Source organism: Lygodium microphyllum, chromosome 19, assembly GCF_053477565.2.
Source record: "Lygodium microphyllum isolate KBCC chromosome 19, Lygodium_microphyllum_v1.1.10, whole genome shotgun sequence".
NCBI lineage: Eukaryota > Viridiplantae > Streptophyta > Polypodiopsida > Schizaeales > Lygodiaceae > Lygodium > Lygodium microphyllum.
In genome coordinates this window covers 59260480-59270633 of record NC_141153.1, presented here as the reverse complement: position 1 = coordinate 59270633, position 10154 = coordinate 59260480, and the positions used below count along the sequence as shown (strand labels likewise).

At 39.7% G+C, this 10154-nt stretch overlaps 1 long non-coding RNA gene across 2 annotated transcripts; it reads left to right on the top strand.

The window, feature by feature from the left end:
• Nucleotides 1-5002: 5002 nt before the first annotated feature.
• LOC148019925 (uncharacterized) lies at nucleotides 5003-9832 on the top strand. Of its 2 annotated transcripts, XR_015694891.1 has the most exons (5): nucleotides 5003-5321; nucleotides 5837-6060; nucleotides 7060-7128; nucleotides 7298-7373; nucleotides 7416-9832. It is a non-coding gene; the product is annotated as an uncharacterized LOC148019925 (long non-coding RNA). The 2 variants fall into 2 exon arrangements; XR_015694890.1 differs by having other exon boundaries at nucleotides 5004-5321; nucleotides 7298-9832.
• Nucleotides 9833-10154: the final 322 nt, after the last annotated feature.

The following is a 10154-nucleotide window of genomic DNA, read 5'->3' as shown; positions in this document are numbered from 1 at the left end:
TATATTGTATATGCCAAAGAAGTGCCTACTCAATACTAAACAAAATACCTTAATAACTAATTGAAATAACATGGAATAAAACTTCACTTGGTATCTTTTAAGAACATAAGGCCTCATGTTGGAGAGACTTTCTAATGCCTAGTGAGGGTCTCTATGCTCAAGATTTTATAACTACTTGTTAAGAGATAGATTTTCCCTTACCATGAAGGATTACTATTTTTTGTGGCTCTTGACCAATCCTTCTCTCAACATACACTTAGCTTAGTTGGACCTAGTCTAAGTAAAAGAGAACTAGCATTCCAGGCGTGCAGCCGCTTCGCGGCAACTTCGCTCAACAATCCATTTCTCATCTTTCTCTCCTCTTTTTCCTCTCTCTCTCTCTCTCCCCCAAATTCCCTATTTCTAATTTTTTTTTCTCTCTCTCCATTTCTTTGCCTTCTATTTTAGTTTATTTTTTCCTCTCCTGGTTTTCTCTCTCTCTCTCTCTCTTTTTTCTCCTCGCTTTTCTTCTCTCTCTCTCTCCCCTTTTATTCTCCCCCCTCTCTCCTCTCTTTTCCTTCTCTCTCCCTCTCCTCTTTTTTCCTTTTTTTTTCTTCTTCTCTCTCTCTCTCTCTCTCTTCATTCTCTTTTTAAATTTTTTATTTTCTCTCTCTCTCTCTCCTCTCTTTTCCTTCTCTCTTCCTCCTCTATTTTTTATTCTCTCTTTTTAACTTTTATCTTTTCTCTCTCTATAATTCTCTCTACATGTTCTCTCTCTCTTCTTCTTCTTCTTCTTTCACATTCTCTCTCCCTCCCAAACTCTCTTAAAGTGTGTAAATTTTATTTTTTCCCTATATATAATCTCTCTTTATGTTTATATTCTCTCTCTTCTTCTCCTCTCTCTCTCTCTCTCTTTTCGGCCCCTTTTCTTATTCTTCTCTTTCTCCTAATTTTCCTTTTTTTCTTCTCTCCCTCTCTCCCATTTAAATTTTATCTTTTTCTTCTCTCATTCTCTCTCTTTTAAATTTTATCTTTTCTCTCTCTCTCTCTCTCTTCCCCCTCTCTGCTTCTCTCTCCCTTCCTCTCTCTCTCAAAAAATATTTAAATTTTAAAAATAATTTTATCTTTTCTCTTTTTCCCCATCTCTCTTCCTCTTTTCCTCTTTCTTCTTCTTATTTTTCTTCTCTCTCTCTCTCTCTCTCTCTCTCTCTCCTCTTTTTCCTTTTTTTTCTTCTCTCTTTAATTTTTTTCTTTTCTCTTTCTTTTAAATTTTATCTTTCCTCTATAATTCTCTCTATGTTCAAATTCTCTCTCTTCTTCTTCTTATTTTCTCTCTCTCATTTTCTTCTCTCTGTCTCTGTCCCCCCTCTCTCCTCTCTTTTCCTTTTTTCTTTTTTTTTCTCTCTCTCTCTCTCTAAAATTTTATATTTCCTCTCCCTATAATTCTCTTTCTCTATGTTCCCCCTCTCTCTCCCTTCCTCTCCTCTTCTTTCTTCTTTTCTCTTTGTATATTTCTCTCTCTTTCTCTCTCTGTCTCTCTCCTTATTTTAATTAAAAAGAAAGTTTCTCTTTTCTCTTTTTCCCCATCTCTCTTCCTCTTTTCCTCTTTCTTCTTCTTATTCTTCTCACTCTCTCTCTCTCTCTCTCTCTCTCTCTCTTTCCTTTCCTTTCCTTCTCTCTCATCTTTTTTCATTTTTTTCTTCTCTTTGATTTTTTTTCTTCTCTCGCTTTTAAATTTTATCTTTCATCTATCTATAATTCTCTCTGTGTTCAAATTCTCTCTCTTCTTCTTCTTCTTCTTCTTCTTCTTCTTCTTCTTTTCTCTCATTTTCTTCTCTCTGTCTCTATCCCCCTCTCCTCTCTTTTTCTTTTTTCTTTTCTCTCTCTCTCTCTTTCTCTCTTAAAATTTATATTTCCTCTCTCTATAATTTCTCTTTCTCTCTGTTCCCCTCTCTCTCCCTTCCTCTCCTCTTCTTTCTTTTTTGCTCTTTGCATATTTCTCTCTCTCTCTCTCTCCTTATTTTAATTAAAAAGAAAGTTTCTCTTTTTTTCTTTTCTTTTTCTTTTCTCTTTCTTTTAAATTTTATCTTTCCTTTCTCTATAATTCTCTCTCTATGTTCAAATTCTTTCTCTATAATTCTATCTCTATAATTCTTATTCTTATTTTCTCTCTCTCATTTTCTTCTCTCTGTCTCTCTCCCCCCTCTCTCCTCTCTTTTCCTCTTTTCTTTTCTTCTTTCTCTCTCTTAAATTTTATATTTCCTCTCTCTATAATTCTTTTTCTTTTTTTTAAATTTATCTTTCCTCCCTCTATAATTCTCTCATTGTGTTTAAATTCTTCCTCTTCTTATTTTCTCTCTCTCATTTTCTTCTCTTTGTCTCTCTCCCCCTCTCTCCTCTCTTTTCCTTTTTTCTTTTCCTCTCTCTCTCTCTCTTTCTTAAATTTTATATTTCCTTTCTCTATAATTCTCTTTCTCTATGTTCCCCCTCTCTCTCCCTCCCTCCCTCCTTTTTTTTGCTCTTTCTTTCTCTCTCTCTCTCTCTCTCTCTAACACACGCACTCTCTCTGTTAGATTAAACTTTTTAATATAAATATTTTGTTTAATTGAAATAAGGAGAGAGAGAGAGAGAGAGAGAGAGAGAGAGAACCTAGGCCCTATGCATGAGAGAGAGGGGAGAGGGAGAGAAAAAAAATGTTTAATTAAAAAAAGACTATTCTCTTTCCTCTTTCTCCCCCTTCTCTCTTAGTCTTCTTCTTTTTATCCTTCTTCTTCTTCGTCTTGTTCTTCTCTCTCTCTCTCTTTCTCTCTCTCTCTCTCTCTCTCTCTCTCTCTCTCTCATTCTATCTCTTCAAAGTGTGTGAAAAACTATGTTCGAAAAGCTTTGAATTAAAAAAAGCTTTTAAAATATTTAATTAAAGAAAAGTTTAATCTAACTGTGAGAGAGAGAGAGAAACTTTTGATTTAAAAATAAGTTTGATTTAATGAAGAGAGAGAGAGAGAGAGAGAAAGAGAGAGAACCTAGGCCCTACACATGAGAGAGAGAGAGAGGGGGGAGGGGGGAAGAATTTAATAAAAAAAGGGATGGGGAAAAGAAAGAGAGAGATTATAAGTGAGAGAGTGGGGAGGGGGTTTTAATTTAAAAAAGGGAGGTGAAAGGGGGGGGGGGGGGGGGGGGGGGGGGGCTTTAATGAAAAAATGCAAAGGGAAGAGACAATGAGATATTGCACGTGAGAAAGAGAGGAGGGGAGGGGGTTTTGATTGAAAAAAGGAGGTTTGGAAAAAGGGGTAGGTTCGGGAAGCCCTCTAGAGGTTCGGGGCCTTCTGAACCTATAGCTAAAATAATATAGTAGTAAGATGCATGTTCCCCACAACCTCTATATATGTTGAAAGTTTTTAAAATGTAACTTTAGGACATGAATAATAACTTCCCATAATTAACATTTCAAGAGCCTAAGAAGAGCACCTTATGGATGAGAGATGCACATTAAGCTCCCTTGATATTTAATCATAATTGGCAAAAATTTATGGCTTTGGCATCCTTTAATCTTCTTCCTTCTTTCCATGCCTTTGTTCTAGCTTGACTTCAACAAGTGATCTCTTGTGAGGGTTAACATACACTATGTTTCATTGGTTATGACCTAAAGATTGTGATGTTGTACCCAACTTTGAGCTACAAGGAGGTTGCAATTTCTTTTTTATATGAGCACCAACCCTTTTTCATTATCTATTGCACAACTGAAAGCACGACTCATAAAACTCAAAATAGACTTAAAGAAGAGTAAAGCAAAATTGAGTGACACACTATTGGGTGCAATCCACCCCCGTACATGGAGTGGGCATCTCCTCCATGCCATATTTATAATATTAAAATGAATATTGGTTTGCCCAAAGATAGGCCCTTTACAATCATTCTTTTCACAAAAGAGTTTGAGTTCACTGAATAGAATGTTGCAATCAATTACACAACTCACAACTACTAATGAGAGCCATAAAGTATTTCTAGAATATCTTCAATATATCTCCTAAAATCTTAAGCATTAATAAATATTTACAAAGACAATATGCACACATCATAGAATAAACGACGATGCATCTATTTAAATAATTCAATAAAAAAGTCTATGGAATAAATTGCGCTTGTTGCATGTATCCAATTTATCTTGCTCTACACATTAGCTCTACCAAAAATTCAAAAAATCATGTTAGAAAACTAATTACTTGAATAAATACGGCTAGCTATAACAAATCAAATAATCATTGGAAATTTATTAAATAATCAAATCAGGGGCAACGTAGCTCTAATGGAGGTGTGGCGTTTGTAAGGGGTGTTAAGATTCATAATCTTACTTGTTGTAGAGATGGAACTCACTTGTTGATAACATTTTTTTGTGAATATCAGGTGCCTTGGGAATTGGGACGTTGTTCAATAGTAGTCTCATTGTCTCACTGTTTCACTGGGACGTTGGTGACCTTGCCTCTTGGAAGGGGGGAGTTACTAACGTCAAGGGTCGTGTGACGTGGACCCTGCGAGGGGAGGGGAGCTCGAAAACATCAAACTCACAAAAATGGAATTAAAGAAAATCCTCATTGGGAATAAAAATTATTTGTTTTGGGGCTTTGAAAGAAATGGTGGTGCAATGTGGATAAAGGGATTTGGATAGAGGAGTGTAGAGAGAGAGAGAGGGGAGAAGTGCGAGAAAAGGTTGAGAAATATTCTTGGGGGAAGGTACTCTTCCAACTCACAAGCCAAAACTTATGATTTCCCAGTTCCCAAGAAAAGCGAACCAGGCGTGCTGATTGGTGAATTATGACGGCGTGACGTGGCCGCGGCCAATAATTAGATGTGAGTGACCGTTTTCGGGCAGAAACACTCTCTACAGTCCAGGCTCGCCGCTCCAGACTTCAAAGTTCAGCGTCCGAGAGGGGCAAGACTCGACTCAAGAGAGAGAGAGAGAGAGAGAGAGAGAGAGAGAGAGCGCCGACTCCCGAGCGGTAATAATAAGGCCGGGGGGGAACAGGGGCCACGTGAATGCCAGCCTGTTCTCGTTTGGCCCGTATACGAAGGACGACGAGGCCACAGCGCGCCACGTGTCGCGGAGCACGCCGGGCGGCCGGACGGCATGGGCGGGCTGGCAGCACGGGCGGCCCGTCAGGGCCGCTTCCCGTCTGGGGGCCTATAAAACAGTGCCTCTTCCCTCCTTCAATTCGCTTTGCCTCTCGCTCCATCCTCCCCATTTCTCCCTCTCTTCTGTATTCTCGCCATAGCCGTCTCTCTCTTTTGCCTCCTCCCTTTGGGCAAAAGGTGCGCCAGAAGAAATCCTTGCGTCAGCGCCTCTGAAGGTAAAGAAAATTAACCCTGATTTCTCGCAACTCCTGTCCCCGGGCCCTCCCTCCCTCCCTCCCTCTCTCTCAAACCCTCTGGCTGACTCCGGTGCCAGCCTGTCTCCTGCCTTACCATTTCTGTGGTTTGAACAAACCTGATTTGTCTCTCCCTTGCCATGATCCTACGCCTGCTGTCCCCCTTCTCATGCCACTCATTTCTCCTTCCGAGTTCCGAGCTGTCGATCCTTCCCTTGCACAATCACAATGATTTCTTAAACGCTTTCCGTTCTCTGTTCACTATGATTCTTTGCCTACAATCCATCCTGTTTGAGAGGCTTTGCCCGCTGTCGTTAAGCATTGTCCACTTTCTGAACGTGTCATCAATTATAATTTACTCTCGTTTTCAACCTAATTGGCTCTAACTTGCTCTTGTAAAAGGCCTCGCGTATTTTCTGAAACTCGCGTCAAGCTTTAGATCTACTTTGTTTCTGTGAAAAGGATCTACAGGCCTAACATCTGTTTTAATCCTGCAGGATACTCTTGAAAACAAACTATCACGACGTCTTCAGGCGTCATGCCCATGGGTGCCAGGCCGGACAACGCTGACTTACCAAAGAAATCCGCCTTGGCTAGCAGCAAGAAGCCACGGATGCCTGGGAGGCATATCACTTTCGCTCCCTCTCCGACTTTCTTCTTGATAGCAGCAGTCGACAGATCTCCGGCGTCCATTGTGGGAATTTCCGCCTGCTCGTCCAAGGTTTGTTTGTGCTCTCCTACAAACCATCCCGGCTCGTTCAGATGCCGGCTGCATCGAGGGTCTTCCTGGCCTTTGCCTCCTCCGTCATCCAAGACTCGTTCTGTCGCTCAGTCCTTTCCCACTCGATTTGTGAGAAGTACATGCTGAAGCCTCCCCCTTCTTTCGCACTCGTCGCTACAAGTAACGTTTAAAAACCTTAAGGAAGATTACCTATGCTTTTAACAAGGAAAAAAGAGCTTTGCGGAAAGAATTAGATCACACTACAGGTCGATTTCCTGTAAATGTTTACCACTCACCAGAAATTTTGGCATATTAAGCAATTGTAACATACCTCCTCCATATCCTCAATGCAAAATAGAGATTCATATTTGTGCATGGAACGGCCAAAGTTTAGAGGGTAAAGTGTGTGAGCACAGATGTAGTAAGTTCTTCGAGGGAGGATTTGTGTTTTCGTTTTAGATTTGTGTTTATTCCGAGAGATGTCGAAAAGAGTTTTTGTATAATTTCTTTGCACCGTTTAGCTGCTATCCTCACTTGTCGATAATCATAAAAGCGGTTTTTCCTGTCAAACTGTATCTTGTGCCAATTCTTAATTTCTTTGACTTAAGTCGATAAGTCCGGCTTGTTCTGGTTGTAAACGCGTATCTCTTTTCGAATGTTGGTTTATTGATTCTCAGTTACTCCTTTCTATGAGAGTCCCGTTTGACCTGGTTGGAAGCCCATCTTTTCAGAATTTTAATTTGAAATGTCCGAATCCTGTATCGGTTGGTTAGTTGAACTCTAGCAACACCTCTGAACTTATGTAAATTCTTAGTATGCATTTATGGTTGGTACTAATTGACTAGCAATACCTCCGAATGTTGAAGTGAGTAAACTTAGTATGTTTCTATGATTGGCACTGATTGAATTATTCTTATTAAGTATCATTGTGATTTGTCTTTTCAATTTGATTTGTTCTTCCTTTAATCGCTAATATGTTGTAATCATTAACAATTGCAGGACAGAGGTGATTGCATTCAATGGATATCGTCGTCGTGACTCATGTGGTAGTACAGGTATTTGATACTGGTAAGTCAACGTAACAACTGAATTTTTTTTGTTGTGAAGACTATCTTCGTTAGAAGCGCATGTATTGCAGCATCCTTATTTCTGAAGGTGGTCTGTTGGGCAAGGCAATAACATGAATATGCGGTAGACCTGTGTACATTTTCCAATCCGTGGACTTAATTTTGGACAGCGCGACAGATGATGTCGATTGCGGGCATTTCTCAGAACAGTAGCAACAGTATGTAAGATCTACATGCAACAGTAAGGTTTCGAAGAATCAGTATGTAAGATCTACATGCAACAGTAAGGTTTCGAAGAATCAATACAAGGGTTTGGAGTGGATCCGTTATTTCATAAGTGGTACAGAGACCGGCATTTTCGAAGAATCAATACAAGGGTTTGGAGTGGATCCGTTATTTCATAAGTGGTACAGAGACCGGCATTTCAAAGCTGCAACGCAAAAGCAATTGCACCTGCGACATAGCGAACAGTGAGGAGATAACCAGGGTTCGGAATAACAACACGACACCTCTACGAGACACAAATGACCGTAAGCACAAACCTACAGTGATGCGTGAAACCAGCGGCGTTCTAATAAGACTCACTTTGCAACCAGCTTATGAACATGGTGACGCCTTTACTGGGCATCAACCAAGTTCCAACAATGACCGTAAGCGTGTAACCTGCTACAGCAATTTACAAAATAATTAGCAACTTTCCCAACACTCACTTTTCAACCAGCAGTAATGTACGAAATAGTCAATAGCAATTTCCCCAAGATTCACTGTGCAACCAGCTTATGCATAATTATAAAATCCCCAGAAGTCATAACAATCACGGTGACAAACATACCCCCCCTACCATGGAACTTCAAACAATGGGGAGCATGACAAATCCTACCTTATGCAGCAGAGGCTGGTCAGAAAAAACCGTACCGACTCCCAGTCCCAGCCGCCAACATCCTGCAAAGGCATTTAAGGGCAGAGTCTCTAGTCTAGAACACCTATGAGTCAACACCCAACATCATGTATGGTTCCAGAATCCAATCGGCAACGATCTGCAAAAAACAATTCAATCAGCAAAGACAACTAGAATCGTCACTCGAATCACAGTAGCTACAATCTACAATATTATAAATGGCCGAACCTGGCCAGACGACAGAATTAAACCTACAGATGCAGTCAAAAATCAGCAGAGAAGCAGTCATGCACATGTCATAAACCACAGTAGCGTACAAAGCATTGCATTAGCATTTAGCAGAGGTACCCATGGGTCAAAAGCTCGAAGCTCAACCATATGCAAGTCTATTGTTGAACCTGTCCCTCAAATTGTTCGTGAAGAGGAACTCAAAGAGCATGGTAAGGGCTTATAATTACCATCCCACCCAACATCATGTATGGTTCCAGAATGCATGGTAAGGGCTTATAATTACCATCCCACCCAAAGGCCCGAAATTGAAGGGGTCTTTGTTCTAAATGGTAGTACACTTAATATGAGGATCCCAACTATTTATTCTTGCACTAGTTCGATTCAACTTAGAGTTCCTAAGGTTATGTCTATCTTGGATGTACAATGAGAGCAACCATTGTTTGTTTCCAAGTTCAAAGATCCTTGCACAATCTTACTTTTTTTTATTAAAAACCTCCTTGAAGGAGGGGGCGGGGGTGGCAAGGATAGGGAAGTTGAACTAGATTGAGTCCTAGGCAAAAGGCAAGCTAAAGTTAAAGTCAACTACACCAGCTTTTTAAACTAAAATTGGGTTGTCTTGACTAGAGGCTCTTTGCTAAGGGGTAAGCACTAAAGTTAAGGTTATCAAGCAACTACATCAACTCTTTATACTTAATTTACACTTTGATCTGGGTTTTTTATAAATTGAATTTTTATCACAAAATTTGGCCAAAACTCCTATCAAGAGCCTTACCCATAGCTTAAACTCAACATCTTATCACTTTGGGTTTACTCTTCAAGCACTAGGTACGCTACATTGCTTCTCGGTTATGATAACTCTATCAAGTGGGGAAACAAGTTCTTAGGAGGGATGTCAATGTAAAGGGTAAAAGGGATGGGTTATCTTAGTGAAGATGGAAATGGATTATACCTAGGGTTTGAGTGAGTGCATACATTTTTTCAAAGGACTAGCCTCCAACTACACTTGGGTTTCACTTGCATCACCAAGATTTGGGATCTTTCACAATCATTAGAGAACACCTCACCCTTGTACACAAATCAATGTCCACATCATGATATCATTTGGATCTTAGACAAAAGCTTACAAGCATGGACCCCCTATGTCACATGCTTATATGTATATAAGAAATTAAAGTCAAAGCAGCTTTCGAAATTTTTTTTTAATAATGTTAATAAATCCCAAGAAAAATCAAAATTCAAGAAAATTCTCACGTTGCACGATCGGTTTCGACCAGGTCGACAAAGTTGCAGAAGAAACTTTTTTCAAATTCTTCATCGATTTGAAGTTACGAAGGCGCAGACTGCTGGCTGCAAACAATTTTCTTCTCTCTTTCACCCTTATCACATCAACTTTCCATTTTATCTTTCTTGTAAATATATTATAATAATGTGCTTTGCACATCCACCTCTTGTAATCTAGCTTTCTTTCTCTAGCTTGTCTACCACTACCCTTGACTTCTTGCATGATAACCAAGGTGGGTGGGGACTTGTCCCATCCACTATTCTCCATATTATCAAAGATGCCATACATAATCCAGTATTATGTTAATAAAGAAGATTAGTTTAATTTAATCTCTTATAGAGGTTATATAAGGTGCCCATGGAGATGTAAAGAAACACAATCACAAGCACATGAGAGCACTCTAAATCACCAAGCCCAAAGGTGAACCACTAAGAGCACATTATACAACACCCTCATGCTAGTTCATCTTTTTGAGGTAAGCTATGAGCAAGTCTCTTTTTTTATATAGCATTCCATGAATACATAATGGCAAGCTTCCTCTACCTCTTCTCCTCTTGTCTCCCTCTCTTCTCATCTCTCTGCCTCTCTCTCATTTTCTAATATGACGTCTAGATCA